Source organism: Choloepus didactylus, chromosome 2, assembly GCF_015220235.1.
Source record: "Choloepus didactylus isolate mChoDid1 chromosome 2, mChoDid1.pri, whole genome shotgun sequence".
Lineage (NCBI taxonomy): Eukaryota > Metazoa > Chordata > Mammalia > Pilosa > Megalonychidae > Choloepus > Choloepus didactylus.
This window is the reverse complement of record NC_051308.1, coordinates 84,501,636-84,522,360: the sequence shown is the minus strand read 5'-3', so window position 1 is coordinate 84,522,360 and position 20,725 is coordinate 84,501,636. Positions and strand designations below refer to the sequence as shown.

At 37.8% G+C, this 20,725-nt stretch overlaps 1 protein-coding gene and 1 pseudogene across 2 annotated transcripts in view; one reads left to right on the top strand and one right to left on the bottom strand.

Annotated features, from left to right (window-relative positions):
- The window catches only part of ABL2 (ABL proto-oncogene 2, non-receptor tyrosine kinase), a 166,102-nt gene that overhangs the window by 109,446 nt on the left and 35,931 nt on the right, over positions 1-20,725 (bottom strand). The gene's annotated exons all lie outside the window — the stretch shown is intronic.
- LOC119527894 lies at positions 8,634-9,770 on the top strand (annotated as a pseudogene).

Below are 20,725 nucleotides of genomic sequence, written 5' to 3'. Positions count from 1 at the left end.
TTTTAAAAGATTTTTTTTTTGTTAAAAAGACAGTCTAAATAGATAATGACAATTAAATGTCAAGGATGATTCTGGATGGAATCTGAGGATGGAGGAGAGGAGGCTCAAAGGGACACAGTTGGGACATAAGAAAAAGAAAAAAAAAGGAAATACAGAATGTAAGCTTTGTATCAATGTTGAATTTCTTGAACTCCTTAGCTGCGTTAAAGGGGATTGCATAAAAGAATGTTCTTATTAATGGGAAATGTATATGTGAATTATATTGTTTGTTCAAGGATGTGTGCAGCTTGCTCTCATATGTTCAGAAGACAGAGCAATAGATGATGGATGACAGGGAGGGAGGGAGGGAAAGAAAGAAATGGTGGCATGACAGGATGTTTAAAGTTGGTGGTTCAGGGTATCGGGGGAGGGGGTCGGGGTATGCTGGAGTTCTGTGTACGGGGTTTGTATTGTTTTTGCAACTGTTCCTGGAGGTTTGAATTTATTTCAAAATAAAATTTAAAATAAAATAAAATAAAATAAACCTGTACTCAACTTTCTACATATATTTTTAGAGCTTTAATTTGCATTGCATTGTAGCTACTTAAATTACTAGCAAGAAAATGACATTAACCTGTCGAATACCTATGACAGCAGCATGAAATTATCCTCTTCTTTGTGGTGTATCTTAAGGTCATATTTCATACTTTCCAAGAGAAGTGTTTGAGAAAGCAATATGATATAGAGGAGAAACCTATGACAAACTCAAATCAAATATCAGCTTTTCTCTACCTTAAAAGTACAACTGACAAAATAAATGAGAACCATTATTTTCCTGTAATGAAAGAAGAAAAATATGTAATAACCATTTTTTCCAAAGTGTTCAAGGAAATCAGTTTGAAGCAATGCCACCAGTAAAAGTAGCCCAGGAACTGTACTATGAATCTGCACACTTAAAAAAGGCAGCAAATTCTTCTTAAAGGAAACTATTATCATCAAATAATATCCCATGCCAGCCCTAAAGGTTTACTTTGTGTGTGTGTGGGGGGGGGGTGCATGTAAGCAAACAGGAAATCAATAATTTTACTAAATAGGAGATACTTTTTAAACTCTCGTGGTAATTAGATTTTCTTCCTAAGTACTGGAGTATCCCCTAGTGGACTAGTGAGGAACAGGTACAGGTTTTGTTTTTGTTGTTTTGTTTTTTGGCTTATTAAATTGAACTTTCTCTACTCTTTGGCCATAACAAATTTACACAATCTCATCCATAAAGTATCTTTTTCCATGGCCACAACAAAGCTAACAGGGGTTTTCATAAATTTTATGAATTGTCATCCTTGAATTCAATGGGGCATACTGCAAAGAAGAAACAAATCTGTTTCTTTATAACATATCACTTGCTACGTTTCCTCTTCTAAGAAGAATATAATAATATTCTTATAAATCTTCTAAGAATTTTGTTACACAGGATGAACATAAATTTCTAAATTAAAAATTAATCGTTAACAGTTTCCTAATAGCATAACTTAAATACTGAAGCTACTACATTTGACCTAAGTAACAGTCAAATTATGAATAATATTAAGCAGAGTGTTTTCTACTCTGAGTCATTTTTTGCCAAAAACGAATTTGACAAACTACTAATAGAGGCTTGGAAATGATTTTTTTTTTTTAACTATGATAAATCTGATGACATGTAGAATAAGGAAAATGACTAAAAAAATGTTTTAAGGCATCAACACCCTAAGTACAAATAAAAGCTGAACAATAACTACTTCATATTTTCACAAATAATCAAGTGAAATCTATTGAAGAATATAAAGAATACAAAGTCTCTTCAATCATATCTGAACACACTGAAAATAATGCCATCATGCTTCCTCTAGCCACATGGTCTCTGCACATTCTATTTCCTGTACCTGGAACACTCTTCCCCCACCCATCTCAAATTGACCTATTTAATTCCCATCCATCCTTCAAATCGCGACTAAATCAACACTAGTCTCCCAGACTAGGTAAAAATCCACTATTATTATCTCTCATAGTCAAATGTATCTCATATTTTATTGATTTATTGAACTAATTGCTTCTAATTTTATCAGTGGCTATTTAGAGTTCTATTATCTTACAGGGTTGTTGTGAAGATTAAATGACATGTATCAACGCCTAGAACCATGCCAGACACCATGTAAATACTATCAGTATTGATACCATCAAAACCTGTCAGAGATAAAACGTGCTTCTGTAACCTAAAAGTATTCCTCAAATTTGGATTTTTATTTTGTTTTTAAAAACCATTGATTTATTAGCATAAACATAGTACTAGAGTGGTTCTAATCTATTCCCTGTCAAAATTCTTTGATATCCCTCCCTTCAAGAGTTGACGTTTAATTCTCTATCCTTTGAGAGGACTTAGTGACCTGCCTCTAATGAACAGAATAAGACGAAAGTAAAGGTATAGGACTAGGTCATAAAAGGCACTGTGGCATCCTGCTTTCTTTAAGATTACTTGTTCTAGGGAAGCCAGATGCCATGTCATGATGACACTCAGGCAGCCCTGCAGAGAGGCCTATGGGCAAGGAAATGAAGACCCCTACTGACAGTGATGTGAGTGAGTCTTTTTGGAAGCAGATCCTCCAGCCCAGTCAACAGCTTGACTGCAACCTCACAAGAGACCCTAAGACAGAATCATGCTTCTAAGCCAATCCCAGATTCCTGATCCTCAAAAATTATGTGAAATAAATTTTGGGTAATTGGCTACTCAGCAACAAAATATTAGTACAATTGTGTTTAACGTATTTAAAGAAATAAGAGGGTAATGATTGTATATCAAGAAAGAGAAAACATTATCAAAACAGACCAGACATTTTAAAAGAACCAAACAGAACCTGCAGAAATGAAAAATATAATAATCGAAATTAGAAGTTCAACGGGCAAATTAAGCAACAGATTAGACCAACTAAACAGTGCTCTGAAGAAATACACAAAATGTAGCATAGTGAGAGAATAACTGAAAATATGGAACAGAGGTAGACATGAGGACAGAACAAAGAGGTCCAACATATGTCTAAACAAACTCAAAAAGGAAAGAGTAGAAAAAATGGAAAATAGGCAATATATGAAAATATAATTGCTGAGACTTTTCCAGAACTGCTGAAGTTGAGGAAGCACAAAGAATCCCTAGCAGGATAAATAATAAGAAACCTACACCTAGTTACTTTGTAGTGTAAATGCAGAATTAATACAAAAAGATCTGTAAAACCACCAGTTAGAAACGATAGATTTACTCCAGGCAGGACAATTATACAGCATCTAACTTCTCAACAGCATCAATGGCACCCAGAGAATGATAAAACAAAACAGTTGATTCTCATTACCTGCGGTAGCTTTGATCCATCAATTCCCTGAAAAAAAACCGAATCAGTGAATACCAGCCCTGTACAACCTCAGCTGGGAATTTTTTGCTCTGTGCATGCAGATGCCTCTGAATGACAGACAGTGAATGACCACAAAAGCACTCTGAGCTTTTTTTAGCTAACAGGAGAATTTGCAAATTCAGAATCTGCAAATAATGTGGTTTGACTGTATACTGTAAAGGCTGCAAACTAAATCAGATACATCTTCAAGGCTATAATTTTGAGGGTCCCTCTGCCCCTACCAAAGGAAAATAAACTCTCACTATATTATAGTGAAATCATTCTTAATTTGATGTGCACATTCAAATCACCTGCTAGGGTCTTAGTCCTAAATATTTTGGTTCTGTAGGAAGACAAAATTTTTAATGTTCTTCAAGTGATTTTGATACATACTCCTGGTTAAGGAGAGAGAGAGAAAGAAAAGAAGTGAGGAGGGAGGGGGGAAGAGAGGGAGGGAGGAAAGGAATATGATAAAGTAAATAAAACAAAATATTAATTAATTGGGGAATTTCAAAAAAGAGTAAATTAAGAGTTCTTTGTACTACTCTTGCTTTTCTCTACTATTTTTGCAGGGTTTTTTAAAATTTAAATTTATTTACTTTTTATTTTATTTTTATTACGGAATTTCCTCTGTTATTTCTTGTACAATTTGTGCTTTCAACTTTTCTGTAAGCTTGAAACTATTTCAAAATTAAGTTATTAAAAAAAACAACATAAGCACATGCTCACACCAAAATCATATTATTCTATTTTAAGATAGCACCACTACCTTCCAAACACTAAGAATTCTAATAGAATATCATGCCTATGAATTAGTCCAAATTGTCCCATTAGCATCTGGAAGTATCATGATGAAGGATTAGAGGTTGGATGTGTTCAATTCAGTTGCTGAAACTTAACACACAAGCGTCAACTAATTAGTGACAATCTCACCATAAAGCTACAGAAAACATTCATAAAGTTTCAATACCTCCCATCCCCTCTTCTTGACTTTGTACTTATGATACTATCAGTTTTTAAAATACACTATGAAAAGTTTCATTTTAAAATTTTAATTTAAAATTCCATTTTCTGAAACTTAATTTTTGTTCTCTTCTCACTTATCTTCCTACACAACCTCATAAGGAGAAGAGAAACACACTTCACTGTCTCGTTTTTTTCCCTCTAAACCTCCCTTCTAATCTCTCTGCATCTTGAAGGGCAGAAACAGGGTACTAATATTTTGTGGGTCTTATATGCCAAGCATGGTGATTTTATCTATATTATCTCATTGAATTTTTAATCTACCCTATACAGCAGGTATTTATAAATGAGGAAATAAATTCAAACACTTAATAAATTGGAATTCTAATCCAAATCTGCCTACCTCCAAAACCTATGTACTTTCGACATCACAGTGCTTTCATGAGTCATTTATGTTGTCTCACTTTCGGTTCTCCTTCCAGAAAAAACGTATTTCTTTAAAGCACAGAACATTAACAGAGGGTTTTCAATAAGACACAATTTCACAAAGACAGGAACTCAGATAAAAGTTTCTCAGTCATAAACTAAGAGCTTTTTTTCTCTCCTACAGACAAACATACTTCTGGTTTCTCTTATTCCATAAACTAAAAAATGACACCTACCCATGGAACCTTCCATGGGAGCTTTATATGGGTAAGGAAAATTCCAGTAAAAAATTTATCTGATGCATTGTTGTGTCAGGGGTCCCCAAGATCACCTTCAATGATTTACTAGGAAAAAGTACAATACTCAGCATACAGTCATACTCACAGCTATGATTTATTACAGCAGAAGGAACTAAGCAAAATCAGCAAACGGAAAAGGCACATGGAATGAAGTATAGAGGAAATCAGGGACAAACTTCCAAAAATCCTCTCCCAATGGAGTCATACAGGATGCACTTAATTCCTGCAGCAATGACTTGTGACAATATGTGTGAAATGCTGTCTTCAAGGGAAGCTCATAGATACCCAGGGCCCAAGGTTTTTATCAGGAGCTGATCACATATGTACCCTCTGCCTAGTGCTTACCAAAACTCCTGACTTCCAAAAGGAATGCAGGTGTTCAGCATAAACCACATTTGTTTATACAAACAGTTTAGGCACAGTGAGTCACTCTTACCAGTTCTGGGAATGATGGGAACCCTCCTAAAATCCAAGTTCCCTGATGCCAGCCATGGGCCAAGCTTGCAAGAGGCTTTCTAAGGAGAGCAGCCTGAGGCCTGCTGTGTTCACTCTTATATGCACCAGTTGATATTCCCTTTAGAATATGTTCTGTTTGTTTTTGGTATTCCCTGCTTTCTATCCAAAATGGTTCCCCAGTTCCTGCTGTTTTAACTAAAATTCCATTTCCTGAGATTTGTATCATTTTTGCCACTTATTACATACTTATGCCCACCTATTAAAACTTACAAGCCACAAAGTGTCCAACTATATGACAGACTAGAGGATGATCCAATTCTGCATCTATCCTTAAGACAGGATGCCTGTGAGAAATAACATTTTAAGATTTAAAGACGGTAAGAAATTAATTTTAGCACATTGGGATAAAGATCTTTTGATACAATTTCATAGACATCGTGGTCAATACTTAAAAAAAAAAACAGGAAAGGAAAAAAGTGGGCCCTAGTCCCATTAGATGACTTACCAGTTAATATTACATTTACAAATTAGCTGTTAAAACTGTGGGAGTGCTATTCTTTTATAAATCATCCCTTAAAAACTAGACAGTAAACCTACGCTTCCTTCTTCTTTAAAGAAGTTAAGAAACTCGTGACATTTAAAAAAGAATAGAATATAACCTTGCTGTCCTCCTCCACATTTTTGTTTTCAATAGCATTAACAATGCCTTAGACAAAGTATGTTCTGTTCAAAGGGTCACATAAAAAAATTAACATTACAGAAATATTTCACTTCAGCTTTAAAAATAGGAAAAGACTTTAAACATCCATGTACAAATGTGTTATTTTTTAGTTTTTGATTATACCAACAAATTGGGCAAAGTTGGCTTATAAGTGAATTCATGATTGAACTGTACCCTAAAATAACTGCTGAAATGTTTTCTGCTTTTTTTCCAACTATAATCACTTCTATTCATGTATATTCTGTCCTAAAATAAACCTAATATGAGCTCAGCATAACAGAAAATTTAAAAATCCCAAAGAATTTAATTTAGCTGAGGAAACGAACAGCAATAAAAATGTAAGACAGAATATTGATGACAATAGTGTGAGAAAGAGTAAATGTGAAAGAAGTTCTAAAAGGAGTTAAAAAAAAAAAAAAGGCCTTTCTCCTTTGATTTATGATTCCTAGTTTAGAATGCTGAAAATAAATAAAGTGAAAAAATATAATTAAAAAATTAGGGCAAGTCAACTGGGACAGAAAAGTCTCTTCAATGAATGGTATTGGGAGAACTGGATAACCATATCCAAAAAAATGAAAGAGGACTCATACCTCTCACCCTATACAAAAATTAACTCAAAATGGATCAAAGACCTAAATATAAGAATCAGTACCATAAAACTCCTAGAAGAAAATAGAGGGAAACATCTACAAGATCAAGGGATAAGCAGTAGTTTCTTAGACCTTACACCCAAAGCGCAAGCAACGAAAAAAAAATAGATAAATAGGGACTTCCTCAAAATGGAATACTTTTGTGCTTCAAAGGACTTTGTCAAAAAGGTGAAAAGGCAGCCAACTCAATGTGAGAAAATATTTGGAAACCACATATCTGATAAGGGTCTGAAATCCAGAATATATAAAGAAATCCTACTACTCAACAATAAAAAGACAAACAACTCAATTAAAAACATGGACAAAGGACTTTGAGTAGACATTTTTCCAAAGAAGAAATACAAATGTCTAAAAAACATATGAAAAGATAATCAGCTTCACTAGCTATTTAGGGAAATGCAAATCAAAAACACAATGAGATATCATCTCAAATTTATACGAACGGCTGCTATTAAACAGGAAACCACAAGTGTTGGAGAAGATGTGGAGAAACAGGAACATTTATTCACTACTGGTGGGAATCTAAAATGGTACAGCCTCTGTGGAAGACGGTTTGGCAGTTCCTCAGGAAGCTAAGAATAGAGCTGCCTTGCCAATGACCTGACAATCCCACTACTAAGTACATACCCAGAAGACCTGAAAGCAGGGAAACGAACAGACATTTGCACACTGACGTTCAGAGTGGCCTTATTCACAATTGCCAAAACATGGAAACAACCCAAGTATAGATCAAGAGATGAATGGATAAACAAAATGTGGTATATACATAATGATGGAATATTATTTAGCAATAAGAAGGAATGAAATCCTGAAACACACAACAACATGGATGAACCTTGAGAATATTATGTTAAATGAAATAAGTCAGACCCATAAGGAAAACTATCTGATCTCACTGATATGAACTAATTATAATATATAAACTCACAGACATAAAATCTAAAATTTAAGTTACCAGGATATAGAATGAGGCTAAAGAATGGGGAACGGTTGCTTAATATGTGCAGAACATTTACCCAGGTTGAACTTAAACATTTGGAAAAGGATAGAGGTTATGGTAACATGTTATAATATAACAGTATAATTAACAGTGCTGAATTGTGGGTGAATGTGGTAGAAAGGGGAAGTTTAGAGCCATGTATGTCACCAGAAGGGAAGTTGGAGGTTAGAACATGTGAATGTATAACACAGTGAATCTTGTGGTGGACGATGACTGTGATTAATTGTACAAATATATATAAAAAAGGGTTCTTTCATGAACTAGAACAAATGTATGATACTATTATGAGGAGTTAATGAGAGAGGCATATGGGAAAAAATGTACCTATTGCAAACTGTGGACTGGAGTTAGCAGTAATATCTTAATATTCCTTCATAAACAGTAACAAATGTACTACACCAATACTAAGGGTCAACAGGGAGGGATAAGGGGTATGGGATGTTTTGGGTTTTCCTTTTAATTTTTATTTCTTTCCTGGAGTAATGTAAATGTTCTAAAATTGATCATGGTGATGAATACACAACTATGTGACGATACTGTGAGCCACTGATTGTATACTTCAGATGGATTATATGGTATGTGAATATATCTCAATAAAATTGCATTAAAAAAAAAAAAAGAAATCAGGGAGCCCATTCACATCAACTGACCAGAATCCACGAATTCTCCACTCCAAGACCTTCTGGACTGACCCAGGCCCAACTTTCTACCTTTTGAGAACACCAAGAATAATGAATAATGTCTCCGCATTAGTTTTTACTAGAGCCAATCACCTGTCATGCCTGGAACAGAGAATGTACCCAGATCATCCTTCACCCCAATAACCATGAAGTCCACATTTATAAGAAGAACGTGAGCCAGTGGGTAAAAACTCATAAACTCAAAGAGAACAGTAGACACATCACAGGTAATGACTGGGCTCCCAAGAGTATCCACAATGTCACTTGAGGTACAGATCGTAATGCCTATGTCTGAAGTCAAAAAGATGGTATCTGGAAGCCAACCCTGGTGGATCCTGAGAATTAATCCTGCATTCACTTTTGTGAAGTATTCCCTGTTAGAGAAGAAATTTGTTGTGGGAAGTGGAGCACGACTCATTTCTGTTTGTTACTTTGAACCTGAAAATGACTGGTGGGTAAGCAAGCACATTAAGAAGCCTATTCATTCCATGGTCCTCAGCTTGGATTGGCATCCCAACAATATTCTGCTGGCAGCAGGATCCTGTGACTACAAATGCAGAGTGTTTTCTACCTACATTAAAGAAGTGAAAAGCCAGCCAGTGTGCCATGGGGCAGTAAGATACCTTTTAGTTAGCTGATGTCAGAGTTTGGTGGCAGTGGCACTGGTGACTGGGTCCACGGGGTCAGCTTCTCTGCCAGTGGGAGCTGCCTCACCTGAATCAACCACAATAGCACCATGTCTGTTGCCGATGCCTCAAAAAGTGTACAGGTTTCAACTATGAAAATGGAGTTCCTGCCTCTCCAAAATGTATCGTTTATCTCCGAGAATAGCGTTATAGCTGGTGGCCACAACTGCTGCCCAATCAATGCTTTTCAAGGGCAATGACCATGGCTGCTTGACCTATGTATCCAAACTAGACCTTCCAAAACAGAGCAATCAGTGCAAAATGCCGGCCAGGGAACACTTCTGCAACATGGCCAAAAGGGCCACAACCATGGTCAGCAATACAGCCCTGGAGACACCGCACCAGAATAGCATCACTCAACTGTCTATTTATGAGGTAGACAAGCAAGACTCTTGCAAATTTTACACTACTGGCATCAGTGGAGTCATGACAGTTTGGGAATTCAAGACTTTATAGAGTCTTCTATCTAGGGCCTTAGAATAATGAAAAGTTGAGCAAACCCCCAAGATCTAGCATGACAAACTGCAACTGACCTCAGCTTTGCCATCTGCATGATGGGGAGGAAAGCCAGCGACCAGGAAACACTGAGCATACAGTGCGCAAATATTGTTTGTGTGTTTCTGTTTGAATATAATTGGTGAATGTGTTGGTTTTTAAAAGCAGTAACTTTTTTTTTCTGTTTCATACCATTTTTTAACAAAGCTTCTCTTTAAGTAGTTTATTATGGAAAATTGTCACACTAACTTAAAGTAAGGGATGGGTATGTATGTAAATTGCTGGAAAATTAAAAATAATGTATGTGAAAAAAATTTCACATATGCTTTGTAGATTTTGGTTAACAATACAAATCATATGCATGAGAGAGGGTTTAAAAGAATACACATGAGAATTTTAATGATGGTTGTCTCCAATTAGAAGAGTGGGTTTGGGGGTTTGTTTTCTTATAGTTTTGCTTTTTCTTGTAATGAAAAATACAGCATTTGTAATAAAAAAAATAACTTTCTTCATTTCTTCTAAAAGAAGTGTAGAAGGATCTAAGATGGCGGCATAGAGAGGAGTGGAAGCTAAGTAGTCCCCCTGGAACAACTGAAAAAAAAAAAAAACAGAAACAACTAGTAAATAACCCAGAATAACTACAGGGGGACAAACGTGACCATCCACTCATCATACACCAACCTGAATTGGGAGGAATGCCCGAGATCGCAGCATAAAATCTGTAAGTAAAAACTGCAGATCCAAATCAGGAGACAACTCCCCCACAGCCCGAGCTACAAAGCCTTGTGGTGCCAGAGAGAAGCTTTCTCCCAGCAAGTGAATATAGCTCAGGGAGCTCCAACTGGGGTTTTAATTAGCGAGTGTGAACTGCTCACTATGAGGTATGAATCCCCAACAAGTAGACAGAGGCTTTGGGTGACGATTGACCCTGGAGAGCCAGAGGGTCGCCTTGGACTAGCTCTGTTCTTTTTTCCACTCAGTGGAGAAAGCATCAGCCATTTTCAGTTCCCAGTTCTGTGACCCAGACAAGGGTATAGCACAGGCAGACAGACCATTGAAATGCTAATGACCTCTCCCTAGAGCGTCTTATCTTCTCTAAGAGGAAAGGGGTGGGGCCTAGCTTTAGTACCTGCCTTTCATTCAGAACTTACACCAGTCAAGAATTATAGGCTAACAGGCACCACCTGCTGGGCAGAAAAGCACCTGAGGCATCAGAGGGTGTACCAATTTTCTAAGATACACCCTCAGGGAAACTGGATACTGAATATTTCTTCCTTCTGGGACCTTAGCCCATTCTGGTCTGGGGAGGCCAGATTGGGGTAACCAAGGAAACCATGCCTAGACAACAGAAAACTACAACCTACACCAAGAAAAATGAGGTTATGACCCGGTCAGGGCAACAAACTTGCACTTCAACTGTGATGCAGGAATTGAAACAACTAATAATGAGTGAATTCAAAAAGTTTAGGGAAGATATGGCAAAAGAGATGAAGCATATAATGAAAACACAGGACGTACATAAGGTAGAAATTGAAAGTTCAAAAAACCAACCGGCGGAATCTATGGAAATGAAAGGCACAACACAAGAGATGAAAGACACACTGGAAACATACAACAGTAGATCTCAAGAGGAAGAAGAAAACACTCAGGAACAGGGCAACTGAAAGCCTACACACAAAAGAAAAGATAGAGAAAAGAATGGAAAAATATGAGCAATGTCTCCGGGAACTTAAAGACAAAACAAAAAGCAAGAATTTATGTGTCATTGGTGTCCCAGAAGGAGAAGAGAAGGGAAAAGGGGCAGAAGCAATAATAGAGGAAATAATCAATGAAAATTTCCCATCTTTTATGAAAGACATAAAATTATGAATCCAAGAAGTTCAGCATACCCCAAACAGAATAGATCTGAATAGGCCTATGCCAAGACACTTAATAATCAGATTATCAAACATCAAAGATAAAGACAGAATCCTGAAAGCAGCAAGAGAGAAACTATCTATCATGTACAAAGGAAGCTTGATAAGACTATGTATGGATTTCTCAATAGAAACCATGGAGGCAGAAGGAAGTGGGGTGGTATATTTATGATACTGAAAGAGAAAAATCACCAACCAAGAATCCTATATCCAGCAAAACTATCCTTTAGATATGAGGGAAAGCTTAAAATATTCTCTGACAAACAATGACTGAGTTTGTGAACGAGAAACCTGCTCTACAGGAAGCACTAAATGAAGCACTGCAGACAGAAAGGAAAAGACAGGAGTGAGAAGTTTGGAAAACAATTTTGGGAGATAGTAGCACAGCAATGTAAGTACACTGAACAAAGATGACTGTGAATATGGTTGAAAGAGGAAGGCTGGATCATGTGGGACACAAGAACAAAAGACGAACGATAAAGACTGGGACTGTGTAACTCAGGGAAACCTAGGATGCTCAACGATTGTAATGAAAGGTACAAATATGTTTTTACATGAGGTAGAACAAATGAATGTCAACATTGCAAGGTGTTAAAAACAGGGTGGGATTGGGGGCAAAATACAATCACTGCAAACTGGAGGCTAGAATTAACAGAAACATTGTATTACGTTTCCTTTAATGTAACAAAAACAATATACCAAAGCTAAATGCATATGGGGGGGTGTGGGGAACAGGGGATATGGGACTCCTGGTGTTGGTGATGTTGTCTGACTCTTTATTCTACTTTAGGTTAATGCTATCTTTCCTTTTGTCACCTTCTAGCTATCAAGTTTTTTTGTTTGTTTTTCTCTCTTTCTCTTGCCTTTTTCTTTTGCCTCTCTGCTTTCTTTGACTCTTATTCCGTCTTTGTGGAAGAAATGCCCTTATATAGAGAGTGGCGATGGTGCTCAATACATAAATACGTGAGTATATGGGGAACCAACAATTGTTTACTTAGGACAGAATGTATAGTGTTTGAACAAAACCATCTTAAAAGAAATGAGTTGATGAAGAAACCCTGAGGGCACTATATTGAGTGAAATAAGACAGACACATACAGGCAAATATTGCAGGGTATCACTGATATGAACTAATTATAATATGTAAACTCATAGACATGAAATGTAAGCTACCAGGATATAGAATGAGGCTAAAGAATGGGGAGCGGTTGCTTATCATGAGCAGAATGTTCAACTAGGGCGAACTTAAATATTTGGAAATGGACAGGGGTGATGGTAGCATGTAATGAGAATAACTAACAGTGCTAAAAGGTGTGTGAAGGTGGTGGAAAGGGTAAGCTCAGAGTCACGCATGTCACCAGAAGGAAAGCTGGAGGTTAAAAGATGGGAATGTATAAAACAGTGAATCTTGTGGTGGACAATGTCCCTGATTAACTAGACAAATATTAGAAATCTCTCTCATGAACTAGAACAAATGTATGTCACTATAACCAGAGGTTAACAATAGAGAGGCATATAGGGAAAAAATATATACCTATTGTAAACCATATACTACAGTTAGTAGTATTTTAACATTCTTTCATCAACAGTAACAAATGTAATATACCAAAACTATGAATCAATAAAGGAGGGCGGGGGGCATGGTTAGGGGTATGGGAGGATGTGAGTTTCCATTTGTTTGTCTTTATTTCTTTTCTGGAGTAGTGAAAATGTTCTAAAACTTGAAAAAAAAATAATTGTGTTGATGGATGCACAGCTGTATGGTGGTGCTGTGGGCAACTGATTGTATGCTTTGGATCTTTGGATAGTTGTATGGTATCTGAACAATCTCAATATGAATAAATAAATAAATAAATAAACAAATAAATGAAGAAAAATTGTATGGTATCTGAACAATCTCAATAAAAATAAATAAACAAACAAATACATAAATAAATAAATAAAAAGTGAATAAAAATAGTAAATAAATGGCTTATTTTTTTTTCTAGTTTAAAGACAAAACGTGAAGATGACAGAGTGGTGAGGTGTGGAATCTAGTTACTCCTCTAGGGCAGCTGGTAAATAGCCAGGGAAAGTATGGAACAGCCACTTCAGGGAATTCTATGAGGAGTCACACATCATACATCAATATAGAACAGGTGGAACGGCTGAGATAACAGCAAAAAACTTTAAGCTTCCCTGCCGGGGGGGGCTGGTGCCCCTACCTGCCCCGCCCCCCACACCCCAGGTACAGCAGACACTCTCTGAGCTGGCTCCTTGACGGAAAAAGAAACAATCTGTGCTGGGAGCAAGAAGCAGGGTTCAACCTGGCACCAACTGCAGAATTAACAAATTTGAACTGCTGAATAAAAGCTCCACGCACAGACAAACCAGGAGCAGGCACCAAAAGAGCCGGGAGGAATCTTCAGGCAGACAGGAGGCGGAGTTGACAACAAGAAAAAAAAAACAGACATTTGGAGTTGGAGGTGTTCAGAATATTGGAAAAGGGCTAGGCTCCAAGAAAAAGGGGCACATAGAGACAGATACCAAATCGGACTCTGGCTTCCAAACCTGGGGAGCTGGGGTCCAGCTCTGAAAAGGGTTTTTTATTTTTCTTTCTTGCTTGACTCTATTTTTTTACTTTTCAATAGCCTGTCAGAGAAACAAACCGGAGAGGCGGGGCAAGATGGCAGGCTGGTGAGCTGTATGTTTTAGTTAATCCTCCAGGAAAGAAGGTAGAAAGCCAGGAACTGCATGGACTGGACACCATAGAGCAATCTGACTTTCGGCATACTTCATACAACACTCATGAAAACGTGGAACTGCTGAGATCAGCGAAATCTGTAAGTTTTTGCGGCCAGGGGACCCGCGCCCCTCCCTGCCAGGCTCAGTCCCGTGGGAGGAGGGGCTGTCAGCTCCGGGAAGGAGAAGGGAGAACTGCAGTGGCAGCCCTTATCGGAAACTCATTCTGCTGATCCAAACTCCAACCATAGATAGACGGAGACCAGACACCAGAGAATCTGAGAGCAGCCAGCCCAGCAGAGAGGAGACAGGCATAGAAAAAAAACAACACGAAAAACTCCAAAATAAAAGCGGAGGATTTTTGGAGCTCTGGTGAACATAGAAAGGGGAAGGGCAGAGCTCAGGCCCGAGCTCAGGCCTTGAGGCGCATATGCAAATCCCGAAGAAAACCTGATCTCTCTGCCCTGTGGACCTTTCCTTAATGGCCCTGGTTGCTTTGTCTCTTAGCATTTCAATAACCCATTAGATCTCTGAGGAGGGCCCTTTTTTTTTTTTTTTTTTTAATCCTTTTTTCTTTTTCTAAAACAATTACTCTAAGAAGCCCAATACAGAAAGCTTCAAAGACTTACTATTTGGGCAGGTCAAGTCAAGAGCAGAACTAGGAGAGATCTGAGACAAAACGCAATAATACAGTGGCTGAGAAAATTCACTAAACACCACAACTTCCCAAGAAAAGGGGGGTATCCGCTCACAGCCATCATCCTGGTGGACAGGAAACACTCCTGCCCATCGCCAGCCCCATAGCCCAGAACTGCCCCAGACAGCCCAGTGTGACGGAAGTGCTTCAAGTAACAGGCACACACCACAAAACTGGGCATGGACATTAGCCTTCCCTGAAACCTCAGCTGATTGTCCCAGAGCTGGGAAGGTGGAGCAGTGTGAATTAACAAAGCCCCATTCAGCCATCATTTCAGCAGACTGGGAGCCTCCCTACACAGCCCAGCAGCCCAGAACTGCCCTGGGGGGATGGCACTAACCTGTGACATAGCACAGTCATCCCTCAACAGAGCACCCGGGGTGCACGGCCTGGAAGAGGGGCCCACTTGCAAGTCTCAGGAGCCATACGCCAATACCAAGGACTTGTGGGTCAGTGGCAGAGACAAACTGTGGCAGGACTGAACTTAAGGATTAGACTATTGCAGCAGCTTTAAAACTCTAGGATCACCAGGGAGATTTGATTGTTAGAGCCACCCCCCACTCCCTGACTGCCCAGAAACACGCCCCATATACAGGGCAGGCAACACCAACTACACACGCAAGCTTGGTACACCAATTGGACCCCACAAGACTCACTCCCCCACTCACCAAAAAGGCTAAGCAGGGGAGAACTGGCTTGTGGAGAACAGGTGGCTCGTGGACGCCACCTGCTGGTTAGTTAGAGAAAGTGTACTCCACGAAGCTGTAGATCTGATAAATTAGAGATAAGGACTTCAATTGGTCTATAAATCCTAAAAGAACCCTATCAAGTTCAGCAAATGCCACGAGGCCAAAAACAACAGAAAATTATAAAGCATATGAAAAAACCAGATGATATGGATAAACCAAGCCCAAGCACCCAAATTAAAAGACCAGAAGAGACACAGCACCTAGAGCAGCTACTCAAAGAACTAAAGATGAACAATGACACCATAGTACGGGAGACAAAGGAAATCAAGAAGACCCTAGAAGAGCATAAAGAAGACATTGCAAGACAAAATAAAAAAAATGGATGATCTTATGGAAATTAAAGAAACTGTTGACCAAATTAAAAAGATTCTGGACACTCATAGTACAAGACTAGAGGAAGTTGAACAACGAATCAGTGACCTCGAAGATGACAGAAGGGAAAATGAAAGCATAAAAGAAAGAATGGGGAAAAAAATTGAAAAAATCGAAATGGACCTCAGGGATATTATAGATAATATGAAATGTCCAAATATAAGACTCATTGGTGTCCCAGAATGGGAAGAAAACGGTAAAGGTCTAGGAAGAGTATTCAAAGAAATTGTTGGGGAAAACTTCCCAAATCTTCTAAACAACATAAATACACAAATCATAAATGCTCAGCGAACCCCAAATAGAATAAATGCAAATAAACCCACTCCGAGACATATACTGATCACACTGTCAAACACAGAAGAGAAGGAGCAAGTTCTGAAAGCAGCAAGAGAAAAGCAATTCACCACATACAAAGGAAACAGCATAAGACTAAGTAGTGAATACTCAGCAGCCACCATGGAGGCGAGAAGGCAGTGGCATGATATATTTAAAATTCTGAGTGAGAAAAATTTCCAGCCAAGAATACTTTATCCAGCAAAGCTCTCCTTCAAATTTGAGGGAGAGCTTAAATTTTTCACAGACAAACAAATGCTGAGAGAATTGCTAACAAGAGACCTGCCCTACTGGAGATACTAAAGGGAACCCTACACACAGAGAAACAAAGACAGGACAGAGAGACTTGGAGAAAGGTTCAATACTAAAGAGATTCGGTATGGGTACAATAAAGGATATTAATAGACAGAGGGGAAAAATATGACAAACATAAACCAAAGGATAAGATGGATGATTCAAGAAATGCCTTCACGGTTATAACGTTGAATGTAAATGGATTAAACTCCCCAATTAAAAGATATAGATTCACAGAATGGATCAAAAAAAATGAGCCATCAATATGTTGCATACAAGAGACTCATCTTAGACACAGGGACACAAAGAAACTGAAAGTGAAAGGATGGAAAAAAATATTTCATGCAAGCTACACCCAAAAGAAACCAGGTGTAGCAATATTAATCTCAGATAAAATAGACTTCAAATGCAGGGATGTTTTGAGAGACAAAGAAGGCCACTACATACTAACAAAAGGGGCAATTCAGCAAGAAGAAATAACAATCGTAAATGTCTATGCACCCAATCAAGGTGCCACAAAATACATGAGAGAAATACTGGCAAAACTAAAGGAAGCAATTGATGTTTCCACAATAATTGTGGGAGACTTCAACACATCACTCTCACCTATAGATAGATCAACCAGACAGAAGACCAATAAGGAAATTGAAAACCTAAACAATCTGATAAATGAATTAGATTTAACAGACATATACAGGACATTACATCCCAAAGCACCAGGATACACATACTTTTCTAGTGCTCATGGAACTTTCTCCAGAATAGATCATATGCTGGGACATAAAACAAGCCTCAATAAATTTAAAAAGATTGAAATTATTCAAAGCACATTCTCTGACCACAATGGAATACAATTAGAAGTCAATAACCATCAGAGACTTAGAAAATTCACAAATACCTGGAGGTTAAACAACACACTCCTAAACAATCAGTGGGTTAAAGAAGAAATAGCAAGAGAAATTGCTAAATATATAGAGACTAATGAAAATGAGAACACAACATACCAAAACATATGGGATGCAGCAAAAGCAGTGCTAAGGGGGAAATTTATAGCACTAAACGCATATATTAAAAAGGAAGAAAGAGCCAAAATCAAAGAACTAATGGATCAACTGAAGAAGCTAGAAAATGAACAGCAAACCAATCCTAAACCAAGTACAAGAAAAGAAATAACAAGGATTAAAGCAGAAATAAATGACATAGAGAACAAAAAAACAATAGAGAGGATAAATATCACCAGAAGTTGGTTCTTTGAGAAGATCAACAAGATTGACAAGCCCCTAGCTAGACTGACAAAATCAAAAAGAGAGAAGACCCATAGAAACAAAATAATGAATGAAAAAGGTGACATAACTGCAGATCCTGAAGAAATTAAAAAAATTATAAGAGGATACTATGAACAACTGTATGGCAACAAACTGGATAATGTAGAGGAAATGGACAATTTCCTGGAAACATATGAACAACGTAGACTGACCAGAGAAGAAATAGAAGACCTCAACCAACCCATCACAAGCAAAGAGATCCAATCAGTCATCAAAAATCTTCCCACAAATAAATGCCCAGAGCCAAATGGCTTCACAGGGGAATTCTACCAAACTTTCCAGAAAGAACTGACACCACTCTTACTCAAACTCTTTCAAAACATTGAAGAAAATGGAACACTACCTAACTCATTTTATGAAGCTAACATCAATCTAATACCAAAACCAGGCAAAGATGCTACAAAAAAGGAAAACTACCGGCCAATCTCCCTAATGAATATAGATGCAAAAATCCTCAACAAAATACTTGCAAATCGAATCCAAAGACACATTAAAAAAATCATACACCATGACCAAGTGGGGTTCATTCCAGGCATGCAAGGATGGTTCAACATAAGAAAATCAATCAATGTATTACAACACATTAACAAGTCAAAAGGGAAAAATCAATTGATCATCTCAATAGATGCTGAAAAAGCATTTGACAAAATCCAACATCCCTTTTTGATAAAAACACTTCAAAAGGTAGGAATTGAAGGAAACTTCCTCAACATGATAAAGAGCATATATGAAAAACCCATAGCCAGCATAGTACTCAATGGTGACAGACTGAAAGCCTCCCCTCTAAGATCAGGAACAAGACAAGGATCCCCGCTGTCACCATTGTTACTCAACATTGTGCTGGAAGTGCTAGCCAGGGCAATCCGGCAAGACAAAGAAATAAAAGGCATCCAAATTGGAAAAGAAGAAGTAAAACTGTCATTGTTTGCAGATGATATGTTCTTATATCTAGAAAACCCTGAGAAACCGACGATACAGCTACTAGAGCTAATAAACAAATTTAGCAAAGTAGCGGGATACAAGGTTAATGCACATAAGTCAGTAATGTTTCTATATGCTAGAAATGAACAAACTGAAGAGACACTCAAGAAAAAGATACCATTTTCAATAGTAACTAAAAAAATCAAGTACCTAGGAATAAACTTAACCAAAGATGTAAAAGACCTATACAAAGAAAACTACATAACTCTACTAAAAGAAATAGAAGGGGACCTTAAAAGATGGAAAAATATTCCATGTTCATGGATAGGAAGGCTAAATGTCATTAAGATGTCAATTCTACCCAAACTCATCTACAGATTCAATGCAATCCCAATCAAAATTCCAACAACCTACTTTGCAGACTTGGAAAAGCTAGTTATCAAATTTATTTGGAAAGGGAAGATGCCTCGAATTGCTAAAGACACTCTAAAAAAGAAAAACGAAGTGGGAGGACTTACACTCCCTGACTTTGAAGCTTATCATAAAGCCACAGTTGCCAAAACAGCATGGTACTGGCACAAAGATAGACATATAGATCAATGGAATCGAATTGAGAATTCAGAGATAGACCCTCAGATCTATGGCCGACTGATCTTTGATAAGGCCCCCAAAGTCACCGAACTGAGCCATAATGGTCTTTTCAACAAATGGGGCTGGGAGAGTTGGATATCCATATCCAAAAGAATGAAAGAGGACCCCTACCTCACCCCCTACACAAAAATTAACTCAAAATGGACCAAAGATCTCAATATAAAAGAAAGTACCATAAAACTCCTAGAAGATAATGTAGGAAAACATCTTCAAGACCTTGTATTAGGCGGCCGCTTCCTAGACTTTACACCCAAAGCACAAGCAACAAAAGAGAAAATAGATAAATGGGAACTCCTCAAGCTTAGAAGTCTCTGCACCTCAAAGGAATTTCTCAAAAAGGTAAAGAGGCAGCCAACTCAATGGGAAAAAATTTTTGGAAACCATGTATCTGACAAAAGACTGATATCTTGCATATATAAAGAAATCCTACAACTCAATGACAATAGTACAGACACCCCAATTATAAAATGGGCAATAGATATGAAAAGACAGTTCTCTGAAGAGGAAATACAAACGGCCAAGAAACACATGAAAAAATGTTCAGCTTCACTAGCTATTAGAGAGATGCAAATTAAGACCACAATGAGATACCATCTAACACCGGTTAGAATGGCTGCCATTAAACAAACAGGAAACTACAAATGCTGGAGGGGATGTGGAGAAATTGGAACTCTTATTCATTGTTGGTGGGACTGTATAATGGTTCAGCCACTCTGGAAGTCAGTCTGGCAGTTCCTTAGAAAACTAGATATAGAGTTATCATTCGATCCAGCGATTGCACTTCTCGGTATATACCCGGAAGATCGGAAAGCAGTGACATGAACAGATATCTGCACGCCAATGTTCATAGCAGCATTATTCACAATTGCCAAGAGATGGAAACAACCCAAATGTCCTTCAACAGATGAGTGGATAAATAAAATGTGGTATATACACACGATGGAATACTACGCGGCAGTAAGAAGGAACGATCTC